Genomic DNA, 22,864 nt, shown 5'->3' with positions numbered 1-22,864 from the left:
CGATTGAGTCTGCTGGCAAGCTGTTAAGCCAATGCCGGGCCGGTCCCTTAAGTTTGAGCGGGAGGTATTTGATGGCGTGTAGATCATCGCCGCGGGCCATGTGGATATGAAGGAGATAATCCTCAATCCATACCGCAGGATTTGTTGTTCCATCATATGATTCGATGTTCACGGGTTTGAAACCCTCTAGGATTTTATGATCCATTACTTCATCTATGAAGCATAGTGGGTGTGCGGCGCCTCTATACTGGGCTATATCATGACGCAGCTCGGAGGAGCTATGCCTGTTGTGTTCGGCACGGCCGGATTTGTTGTATCCGGAATGAAGATCACCGTCACGTGTCGTGGGGCGCCTGCGCGATCCGTAGATCGATCTTGTTTGTCTTGCCTTGTCCTCCAGTACGTCTCACAGGTCTGGCGCATTTTCCCGTGCCTTAGTTGAACGGCGTCGGGGCATGGCTTGGGTGGAGGGCCGAGAGGCCTCTCTGTCACGGCCGCGAGGTGGCCGGTTGGCCATATCGTGCGCTGGTGATGTAGGTGCTTCCTCCTCTGATCGGGGTAGCGGCCTGCGCTTTGGGTAACTCTTGGAGGGGCGCTTGAGTTCATACTCTTCGGCCGCAAGGACTTCAGTCCATCTGTCAGCTAGCAAGTCTTGGTCAGCTCTAAGTTGTTGCTGCTTTTTCTTGAGGCTGCTTGCCTTGGCTAAAAGCCTGCATTTGAAACGCTCTTGTTCGGCGGGGTCTGATGGTACAGAGAATCCGTCGTCGTCGAGGCTTGCCTCGTCTTCGGAGGGAGGCATATAGTTATCATCCTCAACCTCTCGGTCTGCCGCTCTCTCATGAGGGCTGGCTTCTCCATCTTCCTGTGCCGAATCTTGCTGGAGGGGGTGTTCTTCGGCGCTATCCGAGGTAGTATTATCTCCCGTGCCGGAATCACCGTTTTTGCTTTGGCGGGATTTAGAGCGGCGCAGCTGACGCCGGCGCTTTGGATGTTTCTTGGAGGTGTCATCCCCCGCTGTTCCATCGCCATCTCCATCTTTTGGAGTATCCACCATGTATATGTCGTATGACGAGGTGGCCTTCTAGCGCCCTACAGCTGCTGGATCTTGTTCGTCTCCTGCATCGACGTCCATACCGTCGATGTCTTCGGAGCCGAAGTCAAGCATGTCGGTTAAATCATCGACAGTGGCTACAAAGTGGGTGGTGGGTGGGCTTTGAATTTCTTCGTCATCCGTATCCCATTCTCGCTGACCGTAGTCCGGCCAGGGCTCTCCCGATAAAGACAGAGACTTTAGAGAATTCAGGATGTCGCCAAAAGGCGAGTGCTGAAAGATGTCCGCGGTGGTGAACTCCATTATCGGTGCCCAAGCGGATTCGATCGGCAGGGGCGCGGGGGGTTCGGAGTCCGGAGAGGATTCCGGATCCTCAGAGTCATGGGTCATGCAGGGTGCGGGGCTGGCGTTCGGCTCGATCGCATTTGAGGTATCAGCCCCCGAGGTGACGTCCAACCGCTCATCCTCGATTGGCGCAGCTGGCTCCGAATTAAGGGTCAGAGCTGGTGCGTTTGCGGCCTCCAGGGCACTGTTCGGTGGCAGAGCTAGATCATGCCCCACGAGACAGTGCGGCGCACTTGGCTGTGGCTCGAATCCGTCGAAGATCAAATATCCGCGGATGTCTGCCGTGTAGTTTAGGCTTCCAAACCTGACCTGATGGCCAGGGGCGTAGCTTTCGATCTGTTCCAGGTGGCCAAGCGAATTGGCCCGCTGTGCGAAGCCGCCGAAGATGGAGATCTGTCAGGGGAGAAAAGTCTCACCCTGGACCGCATTGTTGATGATGATCAAAGGAGCCATCGGGCCTAAAAGTGACGACACAGAGGAACTCTCAATGAAAGCACCAATGTCGGTGTCAAAACCGGCGGATCTCGGGTAGGGGGTCCCAAACTGTGCATCTAGGCCGGATGGTAAGAGGAGACAAGGGACATGATGTTTTTACCCAGGTTCGGGCCCTCTCGATGGAGGTAATACCCTACTCCTGCTTGATTAATATTGATGATATGGGTAGTACACGAGTAGATCTACCACGAGATCAAGGAGGCTAAACCCTAGAACCTAGCCTATGGTATGATTGTTGTATGATGAAGTTGTCCTACGGACTAGAACCCTCCAGTTTATATAGACACCGGATAGTGTTAGGGTTACATAGAGTCGGTTACAATGGTAGGAGATCTTGAATATCCGCATCGCCAAGCTTGCCTTCCACGCAAAGGAAAGTCCCATCCGGATACGGGACGGAGTCTTCAATCTTGTATCTTCATAGTCCTGGAGTCCGGCTGAAGGTATAGTCCGGCTACCCGGACACCCCCTAATCCAGGACTCCCTCACTGAGACTAAGTGCTTCTACTGCAAAGGGATTGGTCACTAGAAGCGGAAATACCCCAAGTATTTGGTGGATAAGAAAGGATGGCAAAGTAAACAAAGGTATATTTGATATACATGTTATTGATGTGTACTTTACTAGTGTTCATAGCAACCCCTCAGTATTTGGTACTAGTTCAGTTGCTAAGATTAGTAACTCGAAACGGGAGTTGCAGAATGAACAGAGACTAGTTAAGGGTTAAGTGACGATGAGAGTTGGAAGTGGTTCCAAGATTGATATGATCAGCATCGCACACTCCCTATACTTTCGGGATTAGTGTGGAACCTAAATAAGTGTTATTTGGCATTGAGCATGAATATGATTTGATCATGTTTATTGTAATACGGTTATTCATTAAAGTCAGAGAATAGTTGTTCTTATGTTTACATGAATAAAACCTTCGATGGTCATACACCCAATGAAACAATTTAGTTGGATCTCGATCATAGTGATACACATATTCATAATATTGAAACCAAAAAGAGCAAAGTTAATAATGATAGTGCAACTTATTTGTGGCACTGCCGTTTAGGTCATATTGGTGTAAAGCGCATGAAGAAACTCCATGTTGATGAGCTTTTGGAATCACTTGATTATGAATCACTTGATGCTTGCGGACCATGCCTTATGGGCAAGATGACTAAAACGCCGTTCTCTGGAACAATGAAGCAAGCAACAGATTTGTTGGAAATCATACATACTGTTGTATGTGGTCCGATGAATATTAAGGCTTGCAGCAGGTATCATTATTTTCTGACCTTCATAGATGATTTGAGCAGATATGGGTATATCTACTTGATGAAACATAAGTCTGAAACATTTGAAAAGTTCAAAGAATTTCAGAGTGAAGTTGAAAATCATCGTGACAAGAAAATAAAGTTTCTACGATCTGATCGCGGAGACAAATATTTGAGTTACGACTTTGGTCTTCAATTAAAACAATGTGGAATAGTTTCACAAAATCATGCCACCTGGAACACCACAGCATAATGGTGCGTCCGAACGTCATAACCGTACTTTATTGGATATAGTACAATCTATGATGTCTCTTACCGATCTACCACTATCGTTTTTGGGGTTATGCATTAAAGACAGCTGCATTCACGTTAAAAAGGGCACCATCTAAGTCCGTTGAGACGACACAATCTGAACTGTGGTTTGGCAAGAAACCAAAGTTGTCGTTTCTTAAAGTTTGGGGTTGTGATGCTTATATGAAAAAGTTTCATCCTGATAAGCTCAAACCCAGATCGGAGAAATATGTCTTCATAGTATACCCAAAGGAGACTGTTAGGTACACCTTCTATCACAGATCCAAAGGCAAGACATTCGTTGCTAAGAATGGATCCTTTCTAGAGAAGGAGTTTCTCTTGAAAGAAGTGAGTGGGAGGAAAGTAGAACTTGATAAGGTAATTGTACCTTCTCCCTTATTGGAAAGTAGTTCATCACAGAAATCTGTTCCTGTGACTACTACACCAATTAGTGAGGAAGCTAATGATGATGATACTTCAGATCAAGTTACTACCGAACCTCGTAGGTAAACCAGAGTGAGATCTGCACTAGAGTGGTACGGTAATCCTGTTCTGTAGGTCATGTTACTTGACCATGATGAACCTACGAACTATGAGGAAGCGATGATGAGCCCAGATTCCGCGAAATGGTTTGAGGCCATGAAATCTGAGATGAGATCCATGTATGAGAACAAAGTATGGACTTTGGTTGACTTGCCTGATGATCGGCAAGCAATTGAGAATAAATGGATCTTCAAGAAGAAGACTGACACTGACGGTAATGTTACTGTCTACAAAGCTCGACTTGTTGCAAAGGGTTTTCGACAAGTTCAAGGATTGACTACGATGAGACCTTCTCACCCGTAGCAATGCTTAAGTCTGTCCAAATCATGTTAGCAATTGCCGCATTTTATGATTATGAAATTTGGCAAATGGATGTCAAAACTGCATTCCTGAATGGATTTCTGGAAGAAGAGTTGTATATGATGCAACCAGAAGGTTTTGTCGATCCAAAGGGAGCTAACAAAGTGTGCAAGCTCCAGCGATCCATTTATGGACTGGTGCAAGCCTCTCGTAGTTGGAATAAACGCTTTGATAGTGTGTTCAAAGCATTTGGTTTTATACAGACTTTTGGAGAAGCCTGTATTTACAAGAAAGTGAGTGGGAGCTCTGTAGCATTTCTGATATTATATGTGGATGACATATTACTAATTGGAAATGATATAGAATTTCTGGATAGCATAAAGGGATACTTGAATAAGAGTTTTTCAATGAAAGACCTCGGTGAAGGTGCTTACATATTAGGCATTAAGATCTATAGAGATAGATCAAAATGCTTAATTGGACTTTCACAATGCACATACCTTGACAAAGTTTTGAAGAAGTTCAAAATGGATCAAGCAAAGAAATGATTCTTGCCTGTGTTACAAGGTGTGAAGTTGAGTAAGACTCAATGTCCGACCACTTCAGAAGATAGAGAGAAAATGAAAGATGTTCCCTATGCTTCAGCCATAGGCTCTATCATGTATGCAATGCTGTGTACCAGACCTGATGTGTGTCTTGCTATAAGTCTAGCAGGAAGGTACCAAAGTAATCCAGGAGTGGATCACTGGACAGCGGTCAAGAACATCCTGAAATACCTAAAAAGGACTAAGGATATGTTTCTCGTATATGGAGGTGACAAAGAGCTCATCGTAAACGGTTACGTTGATGCAAGCTTTGACACAGATCCGGGCGATTCTAAATCGCAAACCGGATACGTGTTTACATTAAACGGTGGAGCTGTCAGTTGGTGCAGTTCTAAACAAAGTGTCGTGGCGGGATCTACATGTGAAGCGGAGTACATAGCTGCTTCGGAAGCAGCAAACGAAGGAGTCTGGATGAAGGAGTTCATATCCGATCTAGGTGTCATACCTAGTGCAACCGGTCCAATGAAAATCTTTTGTGACAATACTGGTGCAATTCCCTTGGCAAAGGAATCCAGATTTCACAAGAGAACCAAGCACATCAAGAGACGCTTCAATTCCATCTGGGATCTAGTCCAGGTGGGAGACATAGAGATTTGCAAGATACATACGGATCTGCATGTAGCAGACCCGTTGACTAAGCCTCTTCCATGAGCAAAACATGATCAGCACCAAGGCTCCATGGGTGTTAGAATCATTACTGTGTACTCTAGATTATTGACTCTAATGCAAGTGGGAGACTGAAGGAAATATTCCCTAGAGGCAATAATAAAGTTATTATTTATTTCCTTATATCATGATAAATGTTTATTATTCATGCTAGAGTTGTATTAACCGGAAACATAATACATGTGTGAATACATAGACAAACAGAGTGTCACTAGTATGCCTCTACTTGACTAGCTCGTTAATCAAAGATGGTTATGTTTCCTAACCATGAACAAAGAGTTGTTATTTGATTAACATGATCACATCATTAGGTGAATGATCTGATTGACATGACCCATTCCATTAGCTTAGCACCCGATCATTTAGTATGCTGCTATTGCTTTCTTCATGACTTATACATGTTCCTATGACTATGAGATTATGCAACTCCCGTTTGCCAGAGGAACACTTTGTGTGCTACCAAACGTCACAACGTAACTGGGTGATTATAAAGGTGCTCTACAGGTGTCTCCAAAGGTACATGTTGGGTTGGCGTATTTCGAGATTAGGATTTGTCACTCCGATTGTCGGAGAGGTATCTCTGGGCCCTCTCGGTAATGCACATCACATAAGCCTTGCAAGCATTGCAGCTAATGAGTTAGTTGTGAGATGATGTATTATGGAACGAGTAAAGAGACTTACCGGTAATGAGATTGAACTAGGTATTGAGATACCGACGATCGAATCTCGGGCAAGTAACATACCGATGACAAAGGGAACAACGTATGTTGTTATGCGGTCTGACCGATAAAGATCTTCATAGAATATGTAGGAGCCAATATGAGCATCCAGGTTCCGCTATTGGTTATTGACCGGAGATATGTCTCGGTCATGTCTACATTGTTCTCGAACCGTAGGGTCCGCAAGCTTAACGTTACGATGACAGTTTCATTATGAGTTTATGTATTTCGATGTACCAAAGGTTGTTCGGAGTCCCGTATGTGATCATGGACATGACGAGGAGTCTCGAAATGGTCGAGACATAAAGATCGATATATTGGAAGCCTATATTTGGATATCGGAATTGTTCCGGGTGAAATCGGGATTTTACCAGAGTACCGGGGGGTTACCGGAACCCCCTGGGGGTTATTGGGCCTACATGGGCCCTAAGGGAGAAGAGGAAAGGAGGCAAGAGGTGCCCGCGCGCCCCTCCCCTCCCTAGTTCGAATAGGACAAGGAGAGGGGGGCGGCACCCCCCCTTTCCTTTCCCTCTTCCTCCTCTTTCCCCCTTCTCCTTCTCCAACTAGGAAAGAAGGGACTCCTACTCCCGGTGGGAGTAGGACTCCCCCTTGGCGCGCCCTCCTTGGCCGGCCGCCCCCTCCCCTTGGCTCCTTTATATACGGGGGCAGGGGGGCACCCTAGAACACACAAGTTGATCTCCGTGATCGTTCCTTAGCCGTGTGCGGTGCCCCCCTCCACCATATTCCACCTCGGTCATATTGTAGCGGTGCTTAGGCGAAGCCCTGCGACGGTTGAACATCAAGATCGTCACCATGCCGTTGTGCTGACGGAACTCCTCCCCGATGCTTTGCTGGATCAGAGCCCGGGGAGCGTCATCGAGCTGAACGTGTGCCAAGAACTCGGAGGTGCCGGAGTAACAGTGCTTAGATCGGTTGGATCAGGAAGACGTACGACTGCTTCCTCTATGTTGCGTCAATGCTTCCGCTTCGGTCTACGAGGGTACATAGACAACACTCTCCCCTCTCGTTGCTATGCATCACCATGATCTTGCGTGTGCATAGGAATTTTTTTGAAATTACTATGTTCCTCAACATGAGGAACTGACCGCGCTCCGCTCCACGGTGAATAGGGATGATGTGATACTCGACAAAAGATCCAAGTCCACTTCCTTTAAACCGGCGGACGAAATAGTCAAATTCCAGGTCCATCCAACGGACCCCACGAAAACAGCTTCCATCGGGGCACAGTTAAACCCTGACGTGGACGCCGCACTGTGAGAGTTCCTACGTGAGAACTGGCACATTTTCGCCTGGCACCCTTCACACATGCCAGGAATACCATGCAGGCTGGCCGAGCACAGCTTAAATATCCTAAAAGGATTCAAACCTGTCAAACAGGCTCTTCGGCGTTTCTCCGAACCTAAGAGACAGGCCATCGGAGAGGAACTAGCCAAGCTATTGGAGGCCGGATTCATCAGAGATATAAAACATCCGGACTAGCTAGCAAACCTGGTGATAGTACCAAAGAAGGACAAATCCTGGCGCCTGTGCGTTGATTTTAAGGACCTCAACAAGGCTTGCCCAAAGGATCCCTTCCCCCTCCCCCGCATCAATCAAATTATCGACGCTACCGCAGGACACGATTCGTTGTGTTTCCTCGACGCATACTCCGGCTACCATCAAATTAAGATGGCAGAGCCAGACCAAGCCACAACGGCATTCATCACACCATACGGCCCATTCTGCTTCAACACAATGCCCTTCGGACTCAAAAACGCCGGTGCAACATATCAGCGCATGATCCAGACATGTCTGGCAAACCAGATTGGCAAAACAGTGGAGGCATACGTAGATGATGTGGTCGTCAAAACAAGACATGTCGAATCTCTAGTAGACGACTTGAGGCTAACATTCGATAACCTCCGGACATACGACATCAAGCTCAACCCGGAAAAATGCGTTTTCAGCGTACCATCCGGAAAGCTCTTGGGCTTCATTGTATCCGGTAGAGGAATTGAAGCAAATCCAGCCAAGATCCGAGCTCTGTCACAATTGGATATCCCAAAGGACCTCAAACAAATACAAAAACTAACCGGATGCGTGGCGGCTCTAAGCCTCTTCATCTCCCGCTTGGGAGAGAAGGCATTACCCCTTTATCGCCTCCTTCGGCGTACCGAACACTTCGAGTGGACAGATGCCGCCATGGCCAGACTCGACAAAATAAAAGCCATATTGGCAACATACCTAGTCCTGGCCGCGCCAAACATTGGAGAACCAATGCTATTATACATTGCAGCAACTCATCAAGTTGTAAGCGCAGTGCTCGTTGTCGAACGAGAAACAGACGGACACAAATTCCTCCTTCAAAAGCCGGTCTATTATGTGTCCACTGTCCTTACTCCGTGCAAGTCACGGTACCCGCATTATCAAAAGATAGCGTACGCGGTATTTATGGCATCCCGGAAGCTGCGACACTACTTTCAAGAGTGTTCAATAACAGTAGCCTCGGAAGTGCCACTTAACGATATTATAAACAACCGCGACGCGACGGGCTGGATTGCAAAATGGGCCATTGAGCTCCTCCGGTTCGACATAACTTACAAGCCACGGCGAGCTATTAAGTCGCAGGTTTTGGCCGACTTCGTCGCCGAATGGATGGAAGCCGAACTCCCTAAAGAGTACGGCACATATTCAAACTGGATCATGCACTTCGACGGCTCCAAAATGTTGGCCGGTCTAGGGGCTGGCATCGTTTTGACGTCCCCCACAGGAGACATAGTCTAATACGTACCCCAGATAATGTATCCGGACTCAAACAACGCAGCCGAATATGAGGCCCTTCTACATGGCCTCCGGATGGCAGTATCCATGGGCATTCAACGCCTAGAGGTGCGTGGGGATTCGAACCTCGCTATATCTCAAATAAACAGAGACTTTGATGCCAAGGATCCGAAAATGGCAGCTTACCGCAATGTCGTCCTAAAAATGTCATCTCGGTTCGAAGGGCTCGAATTTCATCATATAGCCCAGGAAAATAATCAGGCGGCAGATGTCCTGGCACGCATCGACGCAAAACGCGATGTAGTCCCCCCCAACATCTTCTTGGAAAGGCTTTTTAAGCCATCCGTGGTATGGGAAGGGGAACCCGGCAATAACAACCCGGACCCAACCGCACTGCCCGATAACGAACACTCTGACATAATTGGCGGCTCTGCGAAGGAAATAACATCTTCAGCCCACGAAATAATGGCCGTCATCGCCCCGTGGACAGAACCATTCCTAGCCTACCTTACTAGGCATGAACTCCCCAAGGACCAAAATGAGGCACGCTGCATAGTGCGGCGATCTAAAGCCTATAAAGTCGATGAGGGAGAGCTTTATAAGAAAAGCACCACCGGAGTCCTTCAAAGGTGTGTCTTCGAAGAGGAAGGGCGGAACCTTCTTGCTGAAATTCATGTCAGACTCGGCGGTCATCACGCTGCAGCTCGGTCCCTTGTAAGCAAAGCCTTCCGTACAGGCTTTTATTGGCCGACGGTCCGGGCAGACGCTCAGGACTTAGTCCAACGATGCGTCGGTTGCCAGCTCTTTGCAAACCAAAGCCATATGCCACCCACCGCCCTCCAAACTATCCCCATCACATGGCCCTTCGCGGTGTGGGGGCTTGACATGGTTGGACCCCTTAAAGGAGGAACCCACAAGAAAAAATATTTACTGGTCATGGTGGATAAGTTCACCAAATGGATAGAAGCCAAGCCTATTAAGACAACCAAATCCGGACCGGTGATAGACTTTATATCCGGGGTCGTACACCGTTACGGCGTCCCCCACAGCATCATCACTGATAACGGCACGAACTTTATGGCCGACGAGGTAAAACTCTGGAGCAAAAACATGGGCATCAAGCTCGATTATGCTTCCGTCTATCACCGACAAACTAACGGCCAGGTCGAGCGAGCAAATTGTCTTATCATGAGCGGCATCAAACCCAGATTAGTGCGGTCCCATAAGGAATCTAATACGCACTGGGTAGAGGAGCTCGACTCCGTACTCTGGGGGCTGCGGACCACGCCGAATCGCACCACCGGATACACACCAATATTCATGGTATACGGCACAGAGGCAGTTTTGCTACATAATTCATGACTCACCTCGTGTGCGCATGTACGAAGAAAGAGAAGCCGAGCTCGATCGGCAGGACAGTCTGGACGCCTTGGTGGAGGAGCGTGATGTGGCAAAAGCCTGTTCCGCATTCTATCAACAGCAAGCTTGAAGATACCAAAGCAGAGAAGTACGGGCCAAAAATTACAATGTTGGCGAATTAGTTCTACGCCTGCCAAACAAGAAAAAGGACAAACTCAAGCCCAAATGGGAAGGTCCCTTCATTATTGACCAAGTCCTGACTGGTGGAGCGTACCGCCTGCGAGATGCATCGGATAACCGACTCGAGCCGAACCCGTGGAACGCAGCCCGTCTCCGAAGATTCTATGCCTAGCACCAGACTCTGTGTTTGTCTCCTTCCTCTGTCCATTTTCTTTTTATACACTATCTGTCTTACATTTCTCTACTTCTCCCCTCCCTTTCTTTTATAGCCTTTAAGGGCTCATCCACCCCTTGTTTGTGCACAACTGACGCGCTATCCGTACTCATTAGACCTGGGGGCTTCTTTAACAGAAGCTTATTTATACGGGCTTCATGCCCAACACATGTGTCACACTTCCGCATGTACCTTTTATTCACCATTATATGCATCGATATGACTTAATTTTGGCCAAGCTGGGTTGCCTGGCTCCTGTGCTTACCCCTACGTTCCCGATTGTTCGGCTAGGTGGTAAAGGGAGCACCTCTGCGATTGTTACTGTCGGGTCAGCCGGATGTGTACCTCAGACTGGGTGAAGCCGAAATCTAGCGTTCTTAAGGGAATATTCGGTAGGTGAACTAAAGATGATTTTTCACCGCCCTCTAACGCAACCATGTAGCGATGGACGTGCTCGTCCTCCTCCCTGACACGACGACGTACAACCTCCGGCGGGGCCGGCTCCCTCCGCACCGAAACTGGCCCACGCGAACACCACCAAACGAGATCAGGGTCGACGATGGGACCCGGGGCCGGGTTCCTCACCAAGCGGCGCGCCCCTCCAGGCAGCACCTCCCAGTGCCAGCCCGGCGGAGCCCAGTCCCGGACATGGGTCAACTGGACGTCGTCGCAGATGTGTCGACGGCGAGGATGCGGGCCGGGCATCGTCGACAACAAATACTAGTTATATGCCCGCAAAAAGTAACATTTTTTTAATGATTGGATTTTGATAACTAAAATTTCTAACATTTCTATATAACACTAATTATGCTATCATTGCATATGTCAAAATTCTATATGCTATTTCATACTAATTAAGCATCTAACACTAAAAACAGAAAACACAACTTTTATACATCCATTAAAAAACTGAAAAACAACTTTATATATAAAAAAATTCCATACTAATTAAACACTAATTATATCCATCTAACATGCATTCATACATATATACTAGTGAAAAAATAATAATCTAAAAAATCTAAACTAATTAAACATACAAAATACGTATATACTAATATATACATGCTTTAATTCATACATATGTACGTGTGTGTGTGTGTGTTCATCATGCTTGTGTGTGTGTGTATGGGCTCGGGGAGGGGCGGTGCCCATGGTGGCCGCCGGGGGCGAGGGAGAGGGGTTAGAGGGGGAGAGCTCACAGCGGGGTGACGGCGACGGCCGGGGGCGGCGACGGGCCGGGGCGTGACGCGGGGACGGCGCGACGGGGACGGGCCCGGGGCGGTGACGGAGACGAGGGCGCCGACGGGGACGGGGGCGGCGACGGGGACGGGGCGGCGACGGCGACGGCGGTGCTTCAATGGGGAAACAGAGGAAGAAACAGAGGGAGAATGAAATTTTCGTAAGTGTTGTATATATAGAAGGCACCTTTAGTACCGGTTGGAGCCACCAACCGGTACTAAAGGCTTGTTTTGGCCAGGCCAAGCGGCGGGAAGCACCCCCCTTTAGTACCGGTTCCTGGCTCCAACCGGTACTAAAGGCCCCCCCTTTAGTATCGGTTGGTGCCACGAACCGGTACTAAAGGGGGGTACGCTGTCAGGCGAGGGGCACAAAAGTTTAGTCCCACCTCGCTAGCCGAGGGGCACTCGCACCTGCTTATAAGCCCCGCCGTCGCTGCTGTCTCGAGCTCCTCTCTTAAGCAGGCCTTTTGGGCCTACCTCTTCTGCGATGCCCTGTTGGGCCTACTGGGCTAGCGGGCCTGCATCCTGGCCCAACTTGAATTTGGGTTTCTAGTCGTATGCAGGACGCTGTGGCCCAGTAGGTGGGCTTTTTTCTTATTTTTTTGCGTTATTTATTTTTGTGAATAACTTAACTTTGAAAATAGATTTTTCAGTGATTCTTTTTTCTTATGTTTAATATTAGTGTGTTTTATCATTATATTCAATTTGGTAATGCTTAGGTTATTTAAAAAATGAAATGCCTTTGTAACGGATGAGTTTTCGTCCGAAACCCTGATACTTCGAAACAGATTGTCCATTTTGTGCACGAAGTGCATCCAGTTTTTGCGGGAACCCTCTCTACTTTTTTGCACATGCTATGTGGGTGAAATTATGATCCCATGCCAACTTTCATCCTTTTCTGAGTTCATTTGAAATGCTTTTCAATTTCAGGGTCATTTAGCTGAAAAAATCAGTAAATGCATGAAAGAATTTGCTTGCACATAAAATTTCTTCGCGTTTCAAATGCCAAAACACATAACTAGCTACCCTAACTATTACAGAGATTCCCTCCTGGGTGTGAAACACAGAAGAAAGTGATGATAGTTAAGCCGGTCACATCCCAGATCTTTGGGTGTGAAACTTTTTCTTCGCGTGTGTCCCTTTGCATCGTAGCCATGGAAAATCTTCATCATTTAACGGGATGCTCGGGTCAATATTCACTGTGAATGGAGCAATTTCATCAAACTTTTCATAATCTTCTGACTTGTCTGTCTTGTCATCCACTCCCAATATGTTTCTCTTCCCAGAAAGAACTATGTGCCGCTTTGGCTCATCGTACGATGCATTCGCTTCCTTATCTTTTCTTTTTCTTGGCTTGGTAGACATGTCCTTCACATAGAAAACCTGTGCCACATCATTGGCTAGGATGAATGGTTCGTCTGCATACGCAAGATTGTTGAGATCCACTATTGTCATTCCGTACTGCGGGTCTTCCGTTACCCTGCCTCGTGTCATATTGACCCATTTGCACCGAAACAAAGGGACCTTCAAACCACGTCGATAGTCAAGTTCCCATATGTCCTGTATATAACCATAATATGTTTCCTTTCCCGTCTTGGTTTCTGCATCAAAGCGGACACCACTGTTTTGGTTGGTGCTCTTCTTATCTTGGGCGATCGTGTAAAATGTATTACCATTTATCTCGTACCCTTTGAAAGTCATTATATTCGAAGATGGTAACTGGGACAACAAGTACAGGTCATCTTCAATAGAGGTGTCATGCATGGTACGTGCTTGCAACCAGCTGGCGAAACTCCTGGTTTGTTCACGTGTAATCCAGTCATCAGACCGCTCTGGGTGTTTGGAGCGTAGCAAATTCTTGTGTTCATCCATATATGGAGCCACCAAGGCAGAATTCTGTAGAACTATGTAGTGTGCTTCAGTGAGTGAATGTCCGTCCATACATATTATTTATTCCCCTCCTAGCGTGCCTTTTCCATCCAGTCTGCCCTTATGCCGCGATTCAGGAACACCAATCGGCTTAAGGTCAGGAATAAAGTCAATACAAAACTCAATGACCTCCTCATTTTGACGGCCCTTGGAGATGCTTCCTTCTGGCCTAGCATGATTATGAACATATTTCTCTAAGACTCCCATGAACCTCTCAAAGGGGAACATATTGTGTAGAAATACAGGACCCAAAACGTTAATCTCTTCGCATAGGTGAACTAGAATGTGCGTCATGATGTTGAAGAAGGATGGTGGGAACACCAACTCGAAACTAACAAGACATTGCACCAAATCATTCTGTAACCTTGGTATGATTTCTGGATCGATTGCCTTCTGAGAGATTGCATTGAGAAATGCACATAGCTTCACAATGGCTAATCGAACGTTTTCCGGTAGAAGCCCCCTCAATGCAACCGGAAGCAGTTGCGTCATAATCACGTGGCAATCATGAGACTTTAGGTTCTGGAACTTTTTCTCTGCCATGTTTATTATTCCCTTTATATTCGACGAGAAACCAGACGGTACCTTAATACTGAGCAGGCATTCAAAGAAGATTTCCTTCTCTTCTTTGGTAAGAGCGTAGCTTCCATGACCCTGATGTATGCCGTCTTTTCCATGCATACGTTACTGGTCCTCCCGTGCCTCAGGTGTATCTTTTGTCTTCCCATACACGTCCAAGAAGCCAAGCAGGGTCACACAAAGATTCTTCGTCATGTGCATCACGTCGATTGCGGAGCGGACCTCGAGGTCTCTCCAATAGGGAAGGTCCCAAAATATAGATTTCTTCTTCCACATGGGTGCGCGTCCGTCAGCGTCATTCGGAACAGGTTGTCCACCAGGACCCTTTCCAAAGACCACCTTCAAATCCTTGACCATATCATGTACATCAGCACCAGTACGGTGGCGAGGCTTCATCCGGTGATCCGCCTCACCTTTGAAATGCTTGCCTTTCTTTCTTACGGGATGCCTGCTCAGAAGAAATCGACGATGTCCTAGGTACACATTCTTATTAGCCAAATATATATTGTCGGTATCGTCCAAACAGTGCGTGCATGCGCGGTATCCCTTGTTTGTCTGTCCTGAAAGGTTACTGAGAGCAGGCCAATCATTGATGGTCACGAACAGCAACGCCTTTAGGTCAAATTCTTCCCCCATGTGCTCATCCCACGCACGTACACCTGTTCCATTCCATAGTTGTAAGAGTTCTTCAACTAATGGCCTTATGTACACATCAATGTCGTTGCCGGGTTGCTTAGGGCCTTGGATGAGCACTGGCATCATAATGAACTTCCGCTTCATGCACAACCAAGGAGGAAGGTTATACAAACATAGAGTCACAGGCCAGGTGCTATGGTTGCTGCTCTGCTCCCCAAAAGGATTAATGCCATCTGCGCTTAGACCAAACCATACGCTCCTTGCGTCATCTGCAAACTCCTTCCCGTACTTTCTTTCGATTTTTCTCCACTGCGACCCGTCAACGGGTACTCTCAACTTTCCGTCTTTCTTACGGTCTTCTCTGTGCCATCGCATCGCCTTGGCATGCTCTTTGTTTTGGAACAAACGTTTCAACCGTGGTATTATAGGAGCATACCACATCACCTTGGCAGGAATCTTCTTCTTGGGGCGCCGGCCCTCGACATCATCAGGGTCATCGCGGCTGATCTTATAGCGCAATGCACCACATACCGGGCAAGCGTTCAAATCCTCGTACTCACCGCGGTAGAGGATGCAATCATTAGGGCATGCATGTATCTTCTGCACCTCTAACCCTAGAGGACAGATAGCCTTCTTTGCTTCGTACGTACTCTCAGGCAATTCGTTGTCCTTTGGAAGCATATCCTTTATCATTACCAGCAACTTTCCAAATCCCTTGTCAGATACACCATTCTCTGCCTTCCATTGCAGCAATTCCAGTGTGGTGCCCAGCTTTTTCTTGTCACCTACGCAATTCGGGTACAACAATTTTTTGTGATCCTCTAACATGCGCTGCAACTTTTTCTTACTTGCGCAGTTTCTCTTTGCATCAGCAATGGCCCGACCTAGATCATCAACGGGCTCATCTGATGCCTCTTCTTCAGCTTCTTCCCGCATTGCCGGCTCAGCTTCTTCCCGCATTACCGGCTCAGCTTCTTCCCCCATTGTTGTATCATCGTATTCAGGGAACCCATGGCCAGGATAGCTGTTGTCGTCCTCTTCTTCTTCATTGTCTTCCATCATAACCCCTCTTTCTCCGTGCTTGGTCCAAACATTATAATGGGGCATGAAACCGGACTTAAACAGGTGGACGTGAATGGTTCTTGACGTAGAGTAATTGTGACCATTCTTACAGCGAGCACATGGACAAGGCATAAAACCATCCGCCCGCTTGTTTGCCTCAGCCGCAAGCAGAAAAGTATGCACGCCCTCAACGAACTGGGGAGAGCATCGGTCATCGTACATCCATTGCCGGCTCATCTTCATTACACAACACCGAATAGACCAAATTTAATACAAGTTCATACATAAAGTTCATACAACACTTAAATGCAACAAACAAATAACTCTCTAGCTAAAGCATTTAAATGCAACAACAAATACGATCAAGATCGCAACTAAGGTAACAACGGATCCAACAGCATAATGATACCAAGCCTCACTATCGATGGCATATTTTCTAATCTTTCTAATCTTCAAGCGCATTTTATCCATCTTGATCTTGTGATCATCACGACATCGGCAACATGCAACTCCAATTCCATCTTATCCCCCTCAATTCTTTTCAATTTTTCTTTCAAGTACTCGTTTTCTCTTTCAACTAAATTTAACCTCTCGGCAATAGGGTCGGTTGGAATTTCCGGATCACATACCTCCTAGAAAAAATTTCTATGTCAACTTGATGGGCATATTGTCATAAACACGAAATGCAACTAGTTTTAAAAGAGAATATACATACCACATCCGAATCATAACAAGGACTAGGGCCGACGGGGACGGATATCAAAACCATGGCACTATATGTATAACAAACAACGTATGGGTAAGATAATTATACGAGTAACTATATATCCAAATCACACAAACATCAATTTTTATATAAAATTTCATGAACAAGAGGCTCACCACAAGGTGGTGCCGGCGACGGGACGGTGCGGGCGATCGATGGTGGCTACGATGGAGATTTAGAAGGCACTAAGTAAACCACACCTACATATGCAAACTAAGTGTTATTTTTTACCTCAAATTGCATATAAATCAAATACTAGCACATATATATATATATATATCCTCCCAAATTTCTAAACTCACAAATTAATCACTATATAAAGCATTGCAAGAGCTAATCTAGCAATGAGAGATGAAAGGACAAAGTTGCTAACCTTTGTGATCATTTGAATGGATGGGGTCCTTCAAATCTTGACAAATTTTGGACAAAATGTGTGATGAGCTCGAGAGGAAGAAGGGAAGAACAGAGAGGAGAGGTGAAAGGGGAAGAACAGAGCAAGCTCGGGTGGACGAAGGGTTTATGTAGGACGACCTTTAGTACCGGTTTGTGCCAAGAACCGGTACTAAAGGGGCTGGAGGGGCCCCATTCTGACAACATCCTGCCACCACTCTCATTAGTACCGGTTCGTGGCACGAACCGGTGCTAAAGGTTCGCCACGAACCGGTACTAATGAAAGCGGCCCGGCTAGCCGTTGGAACCGCCACTAATGTATACATTAGTGCCGGCTCAAATACAAACCAGCACTAATATGCTTCACGTTTGACCCTTTTTCTACTAGTGCTCTAATCCTCTAAGTGATCACGTGATCCAAATCAACTAAACCATAACCGATCATCACGTGAAATGGAGTAGTTTTCAATGGTGAACATCACTATGTTGATCATATCTACTATATGATTCACGCTCGACCTTTCGGTCTCAGTGTTCCGAGGCCATATCTGCATATGCTAGGCTCGTCAAGTTTAACCTGAGTATTCTGCGTGTGTAAAACTGGCTTGCACCCGTTGTAGATGGACGTAGAGCTTATCACACCCGATCATCACGTGGTGTCTGGGCACGATGAACTTTGGCAACGGTGCATACTCAGGGAGAACACTTTTATCTTGAAATTTAGTGAGAGATCATCTTATAATGTTACCGTCAATCAAAGCAAGATAAGATGCATAAAAGATAAACATCACATGCAATCAATATAAGTGATATGATATGGTCATCATCATCTTGTGCTTGCGATCTCCATCTCCGAAGCACCGTCATGATCACTATCGTCACCGGCGCGACACCTTGATCTCCATCGTAGCATCGTTGTCGTCTCGCCAAACTTATGCTTCTACGACTATCGCTACCTCTTAGTGATAAAGTAAAGCATTACAGGGCGATTGCATTGCATACAATAAAGCGACAACCATATGGCTCCTGCCAGTTGCCGATAACTCGGTTACAAAACATGATCATCTCATACAATAAAATTTAGCATCATGCCTTGACCATATCACATCACAACATGCCATGCAAAAACAAGTTAGACGTCCTCTACTTTGTTTGTTGCAAGTTTTACGTGGCTGCTACGGCCTTAGCAAGAACCAATCTTACCTACGCATCAAAACCACAACGATAGTTTGTCAAGTTGGTGATGTTTTAACCTTCACAAGGACCGGGCGTAGCCACACTCGGTTCAACTAAAGTTGGAGAAACTGACACCCGCCAGCCACTTGTGTGCAAAGCACATCGGTAGAACCAGTCTCGCGTAAGCGTACGCGTAATGTTGGTCCGGGGCGCTTCATCCAACAATACCGTCGAACCAAAGTATGACATGCTGGTAAGAAGTATGACTTATATCGCCCACAACTCACTTGTGTTCTACTCATGCATATAACATCAACACATAAAACCTAGACTCGGATACCACTGTTGGGTAACGTAGTAATTTCAAAAATTTTCTACGCACACGAGAGATCATGGTGATGCATAGCAACGAGAGGGGAGAGTGTTGTCCACGTACCCTCGTAGACCGAAAGCGGAAGCGTTATGACAACGCGGTTTTTGTAGTCGTACGTCTTCACGGCCCGACCGATCAAGCACCGAAACTACGGCACCTCCGAGTTCTAGCACACGTTCAGCTCGATGACGATCCCCGGACTCCAATCCAGCAAAGTGTTGGGGAAGAGTTCCATCAGCACGACGGCGTGGTGACGATCTTGATGTTCTACCGTCGTAGGGCTTCACCTAAGCACCGCTACAATATTATCGAGGATTATGGTGGAGGGGGGCACCGCACACGGCTAGGAGAACGATGACGAATATCAACTTGTGTGACTATGGGGTGCCCCCTACCCCTGTATATAAAGGAGTGGAGGAGGGGAGGGCCGTCCTAGGGCGTGCCCTAGGGGAGTCCTACTCCCACCGGGAGTAGGATTCCCCCTTTCCTAGTACAACTAGGTGTCCTTCCAAGTGGTAGGAGTAGGAGACAAGGAAGGGGAAGAGGGAAGAGAAGGAAGGAGGGGGCGCCACCCCTCCCCCTAGTCCAATTCGGACTAGTCAATGGGGGGGCGCGGCCTACCTCTTCCTCTCCCCTAAAGCCTAATAAGGCTCATATACTTCTTCCCCCGTATTCCTGTAACTCCCCGGTACTCCGAAAAATACCCGAATCACTCGGAACCTTTCCGATGTCCGAATATAGTCGTCCAATATATCGATCTTTACGTCTCGACCATTTCGAGACTCCTCGTCATGTCCCCGATCTCATCCGGGACTCCGAACTCCTTCGGTACATCAAAACTCATAAACTCATAATATAACTGTCATCGAAACCTTAAGCATGCGGACCCTACGGGTTCGAGAACAATGTAGACATGACCGAGACACGTCTCCGGTCAATAACCAATAGCGGAACCTGGATGCTCATATTGGTTCCCACATATTCTACGAAGATCTTTATCGGTCAGACCGCATAACAACATACGTTGTTCCCTTTGTCATCGGTATGTTACTTGCCCGAGATTCGATCGTCGGTATCTCAATACCTAGTTCAATCTCGTTACCGGCAAGTCTCTTTACTCGTTCCGTAATACATCATCCCGCAACTAACTCATTAGTTGCAATGCTTGCAAGGCTTATAGTGATGTGCATTACCGAGAGGGCCCAGAGATATCTCTCCGACAATCGGAGTGACAAATCCCAATCTCGAAATACGCCAACCCAACATGTACCTTCGGAGACACCTGTAGAGCACCTTTATAATCATCCAGTTACGTTGTGACGTTTGGTAGCACACAAAGTGTTTCTCCGATAAACGGGAGTTGCATAATCCCATAGTCATGGGAACATGTATAAATCATGAAGAAAGCAATAGCAACATACTAAACGATCAAGTGCTAAGCTAACGGAATGGGTCAAGTCAATCACACCATTCTCCTAATGATGTGATCCCGTTAATCAAATGACAACTCATGTCTATGGTTAGGAAACATAACCATCTTTGATTAATGAGCTAGTCATGTAGAGGCATACTAGTGACACTCTGTTTGTCTATGTATTCAGACATGTATTATGTTTCCGGTTAATATAATTCTAGCATGAATAATAAACATTTATCATGATATAAGGAAATAAATAATAACTTTATTATTGCTTCTAGGACATATTTCCTTCACCTGTGTGGGGGAGTGTCAGAATACAGGGATTATTGGAAGCAACATCATCAGTCACTGCCAGTCCCGGGAGAACGACAGCATATCTGCTGGAAGTTCTTGGTACACACAGGAGGCCCTTGGCATGCATTGGAAGCAACTAAACTGTATGACAGACTGCCGCTACTACTGCATGATGCAAAGAGAAGAGGAACGGCGGCTAGGTGGCCTGAGCCCTGGTCAATATCACGGAAAATGTCCCTTCAAACGTGTTTCTGTCTTGTAATATCTGGCTTGTATGTTGATGAGTAGTGATACTTACTATAATTTCACCATGATGACTACTACTACTAACTTGTTTGCTGTGTATTTATCAGGAGCCCCTCTCGGCTGCACTGTCTGCTCTCAACCTATTGATGCACTTCACTGACTGGCTTTCGTTCTTCCTGCTAGTGAAATACAGATTACCTCTTAGACCCCAGAAGAAGAGGATGTACTATGAATACACTGGCCTATGGCATATCTATGCAATATTATCAATGAATGCATGGATCTGGAGCTCTTTATTCCATACCAGGTGCGCATTTGCTCAATCAGAGCTTGGGCATGCTGCTGTCATAATAATATATTGGGTTTGATATCTTGCTCAACATCATTCATTCATTCTTCTATGACCTTGACTACGGTAAAGTTCCTTTTTGCTTCTCCTTCTACAGTATTTGATCTTTTGCATACTATATCTATCTACCCTGCATATAGTATGACAATAAATATTTGAACAATCTTGTACTCCCTTCGTTCCAAAATACTTGACTTCCACTTGTCCAAAAATGGATGTACTTATATACTAAAACAAGTCTAGATACATCTAGATTTTAACAAATGGAAGGCAATGTATTATGGAACGGAGGGAGTAGCTGTTAGTTTTACCATGTTTGAGCCCGTGTCATAAATAAAGGCCAGCTACGACGGAAACGAACTAAAAAATTGTGTCTTCAGTGTTTTGTTTACCTTCGACACACAGTTACCTTTGGTGGCAAACATATTAATTCTTGTGTTTATATGCCTGCCTGCCTTTTCTTCAGGATGGAACTTGAAAGTTTGTGTGGCGATGGGTGTGATTCAAATTGTGGCTGGTGTGACCCGTCATACGTCATGATTAAAGCTTTGGGTGATTGTGTTTGGAGGAGCTCTAGCTATGCTTCTTGAAGCTTATGAGTTACTCCCTCTTCTGTAAACTAATATAAGAGCGTTTTGATTACTACTTTAGTATTCTAAACGCTCTTATATTAGTTTACAGAGGGAATACAATATAAGTAAAGCTTATATGAAGCTAGCATTGCAGAATGAGCCGTCAAAGACGAGATATCACAGAAAGCGTTGAATGAAGAGGCAACATTTTTTTTCCAACTAAAAAAATGAGAGTCAGGGTTATTAGTTTATATAGAGATAGAGAAAACATACATGGGCCGAAGCACGTGGCCATCACCTAGACCACGCCAGCCCTTCCTTGTTCACGCATTCCCCACTTGCACTCTTCTTCTTCTTCTCGCTCCGCCGCACCACGCCGGCCGACGATGGCAGGAAAGAGGTGCTCTTTCTCCTCCCCATCCCTCACCGCAGCAAGACCCATCCCTCACCGCGGCAGGCAAGCGGCTGGTTACTATTATCCATCCATTCCATCCTCCTACGCTACTACCCTAGCTAGCTAGCAATGGCAGATCAGTGCAAGGTCTGTGCCGTCAATGTACGTAGCTGACAAATTACTTTACTTGCTCAAGGTAGATGGATGGATGCTCAAGCTCAATAGGGAGGGAGGGAAGGAGCTACTGAAGAATGGCAGATGAGTACACAGCTTGTTCCCCTTTGCCTAATCTCCACCTCTCTTTTTTTGACAATCTTACTTCGCCTGATCTCGTATATAGAGATTGCACTCCTCTAGTTCTGCTTCCCCCTTTTGTGTGTGTGTGGGAGTTCTTCCCTAAATTAAAGTTGTGTCACTGAATTGGGCATTATATTATATTGTGCTTGCTGTTTCTTTTGGACTGCTTGTGAGAGCTCCTCATTGTAGAAGACGAACAAGTGCATATGCTATATAATTCCTGCATCTTTAGTGTGACTTATCTTAGTCGATGGCTGAAATAATCCTGCTTGGTTAATCAAGTATGGACTCGCATTTGGTTGGTTGTGATTCCAAGCATGGAGTTCTAGAC

At 46.3% G+C, this 22,864-nt stretch overlaps 1 pseudogene; it reads left to right on the top strand.

Annotated features, from left to right (window-relative positions):
- The window catches only part of LOC119300602, a 66,767-nt pseudogene extending 44,879 nt beyond the window's left edge, over window positions 1–21,888 (top strand).
- The last annotated feature ends 976 nt before the right edge of the window (window positions 21,889–22,864 follow it).

This window comes from Triticum dicoccoides, chromosome 5A (genome assembly GCF_002162155.2).
Source record: "Triticum dicoccoides isolate Atlit2015 ecotype Zavitan chromosome 5A, WEW_v2.0, whole genome shotgun sequence".
Taxonomy (NCBI): domain Eukaryota; kingdom Viridiplantae; phylum Streptophyta; class Magnoliopsida; order Poales; family Poaceae; genus Triticum; species Triticum dicoccoides.
The sequence above is the reverse complement of the archived record's forward strand: the minus strand, read 5'-3'. Positions and strand labels throughout refer to the sequence as shown.